The following is a 9,421-nucleotide window of genomic DNA, read 5'->3' on the forward strand; positions in this document are numbered from 1 at the left end:
AAGTGAAAGTGGATACTCTAAAATGCGCAAGATAAGCGTGAGTGCTATGGATGGCCTTCTCACAGGGAGACGGGAGCGGTTCCATACTGGACTCGTGTGCGCCACCTCAAAAGAGTTACTTGCAGTCGTTGTACATGATAGCCACCGAGTCAAAGCTGGCTTGCTGCAGTCAAACTCCACCACCCCTTTATTGATACTGATGCATATGTAGCTAGTTCTGATGTAAGTCTTGCTGGGTACATTTGTACTCACGTTTGCTTAATTTATGTTTTTGCAGAGAGACTTCAGTCTCACTAGTAGTTCCGTGTGGACTTCGACGTTTAGCTTGTTACCTCAGCTACGATCTTGCACACCGGGAGGGTCTTGTAGATAGTCAGGCTTCTCAGCCTTTTTCATTTGTAGTTGTCTGTACTCAGACAGGTCTTTGCTTCCGCTTGATGCTTGTATGCTCTGTATGTTGGGTTATGAGACCCATGTTTGTAATGCTTGGCTCCTCGAAGCCTAATGAATAATACTCTGAGTCATAGAGTCTTGTTGTGATGCCATGTTGTATTTGCACATATCGAGCATATTATGTGTATGATTGAAATGCTTGGTATGTGTGGGATCTGACAACCTAGTTATCTATCCTTGGTAGCCTCTCTTATGGGGAAATGTAGTCTGTAGCTTCCGCTGAGCCATGGTAGTCTGCTACAGCCCGGTTTACCGGAGTCCTGCTAGCCCAGTTACTACTGCTCTGGAACACTTAGACTTGCCGGCATGTGTCCTTCTTCGATCCTGTGTCTGTCCCTTTGGGGAAATGTCACGCGGTGTCTTTCGGAGTCCTGTTAGCCTGCTACAGCCCGGAATCCCGGAGTCCTGCTAGCCCAGTTGCTATAGCCCGAATTAACTCGCTGATGACCGACACGTTCGTTGCTGGGTCGTGTATGCCTGTCCCTGTAAGTTAGTGCCACTTTGGGTTCACGACTAGTCATGTCGGTCCGGGTTCTCTGTCATATGGATGCTAGCAACACTACCATATACGTGAGCCAAAAGGCGCAAACGGTCCCGGGCCAGGTAAGGTGGCACCCGTGGGAATACCGTGCGTGAGGCTGCAAAGTGATATGATGTGTTACATGCTAGATCGATGTGACTTAGGATCGGGGTCCTAACACCGTCCTGGTTTATTTGTCCCCATTGTAATCTATGTCAAATTTTGATCATAAATTTAACTAATGAAATGTTAGTGCATGTCACATACACTAACATTTTATCAGTTAAATCTTTTGTCAAAATTTAGCACAAATTACAATGGTGAGGAATAAACCAGGACGGAGGTACTACTAGTAGTAGTTTAGAAGCCCAAATAAATGAGTGAGGCACCTTAATGTTACTCTCCACTGTGACTAGTCTTATGGGAAAAGCTGGGGAAGCCGCCAAAAGAACTGGCCCTAGGAGTAGTAGCTAGGGATACTAGGAGTAGTAGCTAGGGATCGAGTGTACGAGATGAATCGGAGAAAGTAAATGCAGAGAGATGAAATACAAAAAAGACGGAGGGATGTGATGGTTGCTTGTCCGTTTATTTTACCAGGCCACTTATTACTGGGAGTGGTTGGGTTTTGTGATATGATGGCTTTACTGCCGCGCCACGAGCGGGGTGAGACTCCCGTGCAGCGCCGCCCTCTACACTAGTACTACTACATCGGTCGTGGTTTATCCCCCATTGAATTTGACTGAAGATTTAACTGACAAAATGTTAGTGCATGTCAACAAAAACAATATCGTTGGATTCGTATTTGAACATAGTTTTCAATGATATAATTTTAGGTGACATGCATCATCATTTATCGTACTATATATAATGTTAGTTCAATTTTTGGTCGTACTAATCTATAGTAAGGTGCCCGTGCGTTGCACGGAAGAGTGAAATGCATTGATCGGGGAGTTGTTTATTTTGACAAAGGATGTGGGGGTCATCTCATGTGTAACGGGTATCGATAGGTTTGTTCGGATATTATTTCATCTCTAGAGCTCACAAACATCCGGGTGAAATAGATAAAAAAGTATCTTTTGCAAACAAAAGCGTTCAACTGTTCAACTTGCATCCAAAACTTGTGAAGAAATAACTCTTATTGTGCTTTGCAGGAAATGATCTTCAAGAATTAGTTTTTGAGTATCCATTGTTATACATGTTGGCTACAGATGACATGGCACTTTCTTATAGTCAACAGTTGGCTATACTATTTAAGTATTAACCATGCCCTTATACACCTAGACGGAGGGATTAAATCAGGATGACTTGGAAGGGGGCAGAGGATATGTAAGAAATGGTTCATCATAAGTCTTTCACCAGTACTGTAGTAAAAATTCATACATGGAAGATTCTAGACTAAACCATAAATGGATACACTTTTATTCATGCGTGATACTCCAATAGAGCAAGATCATGCATGGAAGTCTCCACATGCTTAGACAGCGGATTACATTGAGCGAAGACTAATGATCAACATTTAACTTGATAATGCAGATGTCCAGGTGAACCTCCTTGGAGTCCCTGTGCACATTGTTGGGGGTCAAATAATACCGTGCGTCTTCCATGTCCACATCGGCGGGAAAGTCCCAGCTCGGCAGAGTCCAAGTCAGCTTAGCGTAGCCAGTGTCGCCGCCCACGTACCTCCGAGGGGTAGTAATAGTGAGCACGCACCCATAAATCGGCCTCGTGTCAGTGTCAGCGTCAGCGGCGTCGCCCCTGACGCACACTACAGAGATGTGGCGGCGGCCTGCGCGGGCCTCGCCGGTGGCCACGATCAAGAGGAAGACGCTGCCGTCCTCCTCCGAGACTAGCAGGCGGCGCTGATCCTCCAGCGACTCCGGCATGATGAATGGGTAGCACGTCTCGTACTTGATGTTCTTCGCCAAGGGCCAGTAGTGATTGCCGCACGCCTGCGTCAGGTGATGCACGATGTCCGCCGGCGAGCCCCAAAATGGCACAGGGCACTCATAGCAGTAGACGAAGGGCTCCTTGGAGGCATCGACCAGGCCGTCCATGAAGCGGGAGTGGCTGTAGGGGACGTTCCGCCAGTTGAATATATGAGCAAGTTACTACGAGATTTAGTCCGAATAAGCACAGAATAAATCATGACGGCTATAACAGAGATTAAACTAATCATGCGGACTAGCATAGTAGATGAACAGATCGAATCTAGGACACAGACTAGAAACATGAATTCTACCACGATTTCGAACAGGAAGGACAGAAACACATACGGTGCAATGGGAGCAGCACCATTGCCGTTGAGGTTGTCGCCCATGTCGTTGAGGAAGAGGTTGCCGAGGACGGGGAAGAAGTCCTCGTCGGTGAAGTCGTGGCTGCTAGCAGTCGCGAGAGTGCGCTCCCCAAATTTCAACAGCGCCTGCCGAATGGAGCGCAGGAGGGAGTGGCTGTAGGGGACGTTGCGGCTGCTGAATGGAGCGCAGGAGTAGCCCAGGAAGCAGTAGATGGCGCTCCTCCCTAGTCTCTATTCTTATCTCTATCTCTACTACTCTTCTTTGTTTTTTTATAATATACTAGTTGTAGTTGTCAAATCGAATAGTACTGCGCCGTCCACTGCACGCCCGGCTGAACATGCCTCCTCGCCTCCATCAAACCCCTCCGTTAAACCCCGCATGCAAACTGAGAAACCTACTCCGGCCCGCGGGAGGAAATTTGCCGGTTGCCATTGGAGAATAATAGATTCACGTCCAATCCATTTGAGTTAATTGTGTGTATGATTCTCCCTCTATAAAAAGTTAATTGCATCCTTAATCTTGTATTCTAAGTACTCTGTGGGTTCCACTGTCAGTACAGTGTACATGACTTGCAGGTTGGCTACAGATTCGTACAGAAAGTTAAAAAGAAACAAATCCATGACTTGCAGGATTGGAGTTAGCACCGATGGTGGTTCGTAGTCGTTCCACGCTCGGTATTGAAGTTTGTAACTATTTTAGATTAGAACATACTACTCCTCCGGTGCTAGTAGTAGAGCAGAGTCCTATTCCGCTACTACTCTACTCAAGCAAGTTAGGGCATAGTAGCAGGTACTGTAGGGAGTACCAATACTGTGATCACTCAAGCAAGTTGTCTGACTTCGATATGACCCTACGCTGCTGGTATGTGTCTCGTAAGTCAAGCGGCGTGATGTAGTCATCATCACCTGTCCACTTCCCACAGCACATATTCGCTTCTCCATCTTTGTCCGCTCTTCCATCCCGGGCCTCCCCCCTCGTCCAATCTTCCATCCCCTCTAAGGCACCTCCCCCCCTCGTCCGAAACCCAAGCACTAACAATGGCAGAACTGAGCAGCGTCCGCCAAAAGAGTGGCTGGAATTCGCTCCCCACAGAGGTAATCAAGTTCAAAGTTTCGCGTGTGGACAATCTCAGTACCATGCCGCTCGCCGCGTGCTCGTCAGGGCTGTACCGTTTACTCAATGCCCTCAGGCCGGAGCTTTTTAAGCCAGCTCCTTGCTTGCTGATGCCGCCTGATCTTCAAAAACGGCGTGTCACGTAGCATAACGATCATAGGGTTGCGAGCATCAACCCCCTTGACTGTGATCTGATCCCCGTCACCCTCAACTACATTAACGGTATGTACTGGGTCGACAGGAACACGTCTTGGATGGTGCTCGTCGACGGTCGCGACAGCTGGATGCTCGTGGAGGTCTACACCCAGCGATTGATCCCCCTTCCTTCGATTAACACTGCACTGCTTTGGCACCGTGGCCCAGAATACTCGGAATCTTACAGTAGCCAACATGATACCAAGTTTGATTTGTTCAAGGTTGTAATCTGCCAAGTGCCCACAAGATCTGCGAATTATAAAGACTTCAGGCTAATTGCATTCTTCAACCGCGGTCTCGCCTATCTGACAGGTCACTGCGGTAAGTGGATAAATCTGCTCGTCCATCACAGGATCATACATCCTCCTTGGTTCTCTGATGCCATTGAACACAAGGGCTTCATTTACGCTGTCGACTCCTATGTCTGGACGTATTGCTGGCCTACTCCAGTCATCGCTACAAATGGCTGTTACAGCAGTATGTTACTTTCCTATGATATCATGATGGCTTGCTTATATTACTGTCAACATTTACTAAAAACATATTCATGCTCATAACATGCTGTTCTTAAGATTGACTACATCAAGAGCCCTTTTTTATTTGACTCCAACTTTTTTTTGAGGGTTATTTGACTCCAACTTGATATGATGTTGTAGGCCGCCTGGTGTCCCTACCCTTCCTAATCCCAGAACCTTTCAAAGAAAAGCGGCATGGCAGTTGTAGGTGGTTCCTGGCTCGATCATACGATGGCGAACGATTGATGATCGTTCGCACGTACCGGACATGTTGTTTCGCGGAATACAATCACAGTCACTGCAAGGTCTTTGAGCAGGATCCCAGCTTCTCTGGGCCTTCAGGAATTTTTGACCGGAGGTTGGTAAGTAGCCTTGGTACACGCTCTCTGTTTGTCGGACTAAATTATCCGATTAACCAGGAGATAACCGACGTCAAGGATCATGATGGCAGCGCGGTTTCGTTCATCAGGCAAAACTGTGTGTACACAGCGTACCATGCATCTCTGCATGCACCATACCCTGATATGTGCCGCCACGCTCTACAGCCCAAAGTAGGAGAGAGGGTCGCAAGTATCAGACGTCGACCTGCTCGCTGGAGTTTCCCCCGTCAGGCACCCATCTGGTTCAAGCCGTCAGCCAATCTCCATAGCTTAATAAATAGTAACGTCTAACTGAGCCAGTTAGTTAGATGCGTACACTTGGTGTAGTAGGATCTTTATTTAGTTTGATGCATACACTTGTTGTTTTTTGGTAGCCCTTTTGTAATGATGGCTGATGTTTGGTTTGGAAGAGAGAGCTGCGTCTTCACTCTTTTGGCCTGCTTACTACTTCTGTTGCACCCCCAGCCCTGGTTGCTGCTGCTGTTTTCAATGTACAATCAGTAGTATATTTTGTCTATTGGTTGAATAAATGTGTTGTTAGAACGACAAACACAATGTTTTGGAAGTCGTTGCATGGTTCGATCCTTTAGTGCCCCGTACCGTACGTAGCGCATACTATTTTTCGTACGGAACACATTTTCCACTTGTTGATAACATGCAGCCCACTGATGAAGGCCCAATAAAGAAGCCCATAATTAACTGGAAGGGAGGCTCTCACATGAATCCGGCCCAGGTACATGCTCATGGTCCCCTAAACATAAATAAGTAAATAAATAAATAAAGCTAAATGCTCATGCGCCAGTTCTTTAAATTCACGATTTAACAGGAGGATATTATTTCCTATGATAGTGTCGTTACATTCAGTCGATATTATTCTTGGGCAAAGATAGCGACCAGTCTTCTTTCTCCCAGCATTTTCTTCCTGCAACCAGCGGACCCATGCAAATCGTAGTCAACGTCGTAAATAGATCTGGTCCATTTTTATTTTTCAATAAGAATGTCCAACCCAGCCCAGCACATTGGCTACAACACTTTATCCTCCGCCTTGGTGCGCTCGCCGCGGCGCCGCCGTCCGGCCCTGTCGACATAGTTTTTTTTCGAAACGGTCGCTGTCAACATAGTGAACCGGGAGAGGACTGTAGTTGTGAGTATGACAGTATGGACCCACCAGGTCCACTCCCGAACACAAGCAAGCGCCTCTTTTACTACTCAGATGAACCCCTCGTTTTTTTACTCTAATCCACCCTGCTGATATCTGGGACCCACATCATTTTCAACATATAGTCAATTAACGACAGAATTGCACAACTTTTTTTAGTAGTAATTCGGAGGAGCAGGCTATAAACTGGGTTGTGCGGTCTCTGTGGCCAAGCTAACAACATGACCATCCCAGCTGTTTTTTCTTTGGGAAAATAGGTAGCCCAGTATTTCTTTTTGAAGAATACCCAAGCTAGGCCTATTTGTTTTCTCCGACTTACTGGGCTGCAAATCTTTCAAGACGAGGAGGGCTGCATTCCGGCCTGGCCAAAGAGTATGGTCAGTGTCTGTTAAAAGTAATATCAAAAGGGGTTGAAAATTCCAAAAAAATATAGCAAATGGGATATTAGTTTCTTTTTTTGTTTTTGTTCTTCACTGATATCTTATACGTATTTCATTGGATTTAACATGACATAGTATTAATTTATTTTTAAATTTGTTTTAGTATGGCTACTAATTTTTGGATTAAGAATATTTTGTTCCCCAGCAAAAATTTGCGAATTTTCAAAATTTCCCACATATTTAGTTAATTTTTTAACCCTGGTACTGACCAGAAAATGGGCAGCAATTCTAAAAATGGAAAACGAGCTGCAATAAATTCCATATGAATTAGAAAATGAGTAAAAATTATAAAAATAATAGCAAATGGGTTGTACACGCCACAGATTTCGAGGCTGACTTGTTTACGCAAGGCTTTGTCAGTCAACACACGATTCTAGCAGCAGTGACTGTTGGATGTCCATCCAACGGCCGACGTGCTTCTTCAATCTCTGATCTTCCTGCTCCAGCCGCCTAAACTAGCGCCAGCGGGACTGCCTGCTCCCTCCTCTTGTGGCCCGCTGTGATGCCGCGCAGGCTTCCCCGGCCCACCCTACTCCCTCCGCTGGCCTGGCCGCACGCAATCAACTGCCTCCTTATTACGCGAAAAAAATGATTCCTCCCACTGACATTTGGGGTGCACCGGTTGGGACGCTGACCTGTGGGCCTACTAAGTTGACGCGTATGCAGGGCTTGTCAACTTAGTAAACAAACGACTCTAGCAGTAGTAACCGTTGGATTTGAATCGAACGGTCCTGCTGCTTCTTCAATCGCTGCTCTTCTTGCACCAGCCGCCCAAACCAGCACCGGTGAGACTGCTTGCTCCTGCCTCCAGTGGCCGGCTGTGCTGCCGTTGAGGCCTCATCGCCCCCTACTACTCCCACCGCTAGCTAGGCCCTGCGGCGACGGCAGCCTCACACCGCAGCCGAACCAGTGAACCCTCGTACTCCTCTTCGCATGGGCATCCACTGCCGCGTCTTCCCCGGCTCCGCGTCGTCCCCTTCCTAGGCCTCGTCGTCGTCCACCGCCTTGGTGCTCTCGGCGCGGCGTGGTCAATGTGGTCAACGACCAACTTCCATCGGAAGAGTACTGTACGTGGAGAGGCTGACAGCTGGGTCCACGGCCACAGCCCAGTTTTTTTGTGATTTGCCAAGTAAGTCGCTTTGTCAGGCCTGTTGGGCTGCAAATCTTTCAAGACGAGGAGAGCTTTCATTCGGCTGGCCGAGAAAATGGCCTATCAGTAATGAGAAATGGGCTGTACATTTTTAAAACACATCAAACCGGCAATTAGTTTCAAATTTCTTTTTATCATTTCGAGATTTTAAACTACATTAATTTTTATGCATGGACAATTTGTTGGATTTTATATTGATATACATTTATTTTTAAAATCAGTTTGAATGTGACTCGAAATTTCTGGATTAAAAACAGTTCGGACCGCACCGAAATATGCAAAATTTCGTATAATTTTTTAACCGTGGCCACAATATGGGCTGTAATGCTAACAAAAAGAATATGGGCTCCAAAAAAAACCTTAAGAATTAGCAAATGGGCTGTAAATTATTAGAAATAATGGCAGATGGGTTGTATGCTGTTTTCCACAGATTTGAGGCTTTCCTAAAAAAAGGTTGACGCACAAGCAGTGACTGTTGGATGTCCATCCAACAGCCGTCATGCTTCTTCAATCTCTGCTCTTCCTGCTCCAGCTGCTCAAACAAGCGCCAGCGGGACTGCCTGCTCCCTCCTCCCCGCGGCCGACTGTGCTGCCGCGCAGGCCTCACCGCCCCACCATACTCCCATCGCTGGCCTAGCCATCCCTCTACTCACCCACACCTGCTGTTATTCTCCGGCTACGACAGACGAACCAGTAAACCCTCGTACAGTCGTACTCCCCTCCGCGTGGGAAACAACTGCCGAGTTTTCCCTGCCTCCGTGTCGTTCCCTTCCTAGGCCTCGCCGTCGTCCACCGCCCTGGTGCTCTTGGCGCGGCCTGGTCAATGTGGTCAATGACCGACATGCATTTGAAGTGGACTGTACGTGGAGAGGCTGACAGCTGGGTCCACGGCCGCACGCAAGGAGATGCCTCCTTATTACGCGCAAAATAATGACATCAGGGACCCACCGAAAGGGCCTCTGTATTTCATGAAAAAAACGTTACCGCTGCTGACAGCTCGGACCCACTAGCTATATCTTCGCACGCAAGGAAGTGCCTCCTTATTATGCACAAAAATATGAATACTCCCCCTGTTAGCTGGGACCTAGTATAGTGGCAGGCTGACTTGTGGGCCTACTAAGTTGATGGGGACGGAGGGCTTTGTCAACTTAGTCAATATGCACGATTCTAGCTCTAGTGACCGTACGATGTCCATCCAACGG

Source organism: Aegilops tauschii, chromosome 4, assembly GCF_002575655.3.
Source record: "Aegilops tauschii subsp. strangulata cultivar AL8/78 chromosome 4, Aet v6.0, whole genome shotgun sequence".
Lineage (NCBI taxonomy): Eukaryota > Viridiplantae > Streptophyta > Magnoliopsida > Poales > Poaceae > Aegilops > Aegilops tauschii.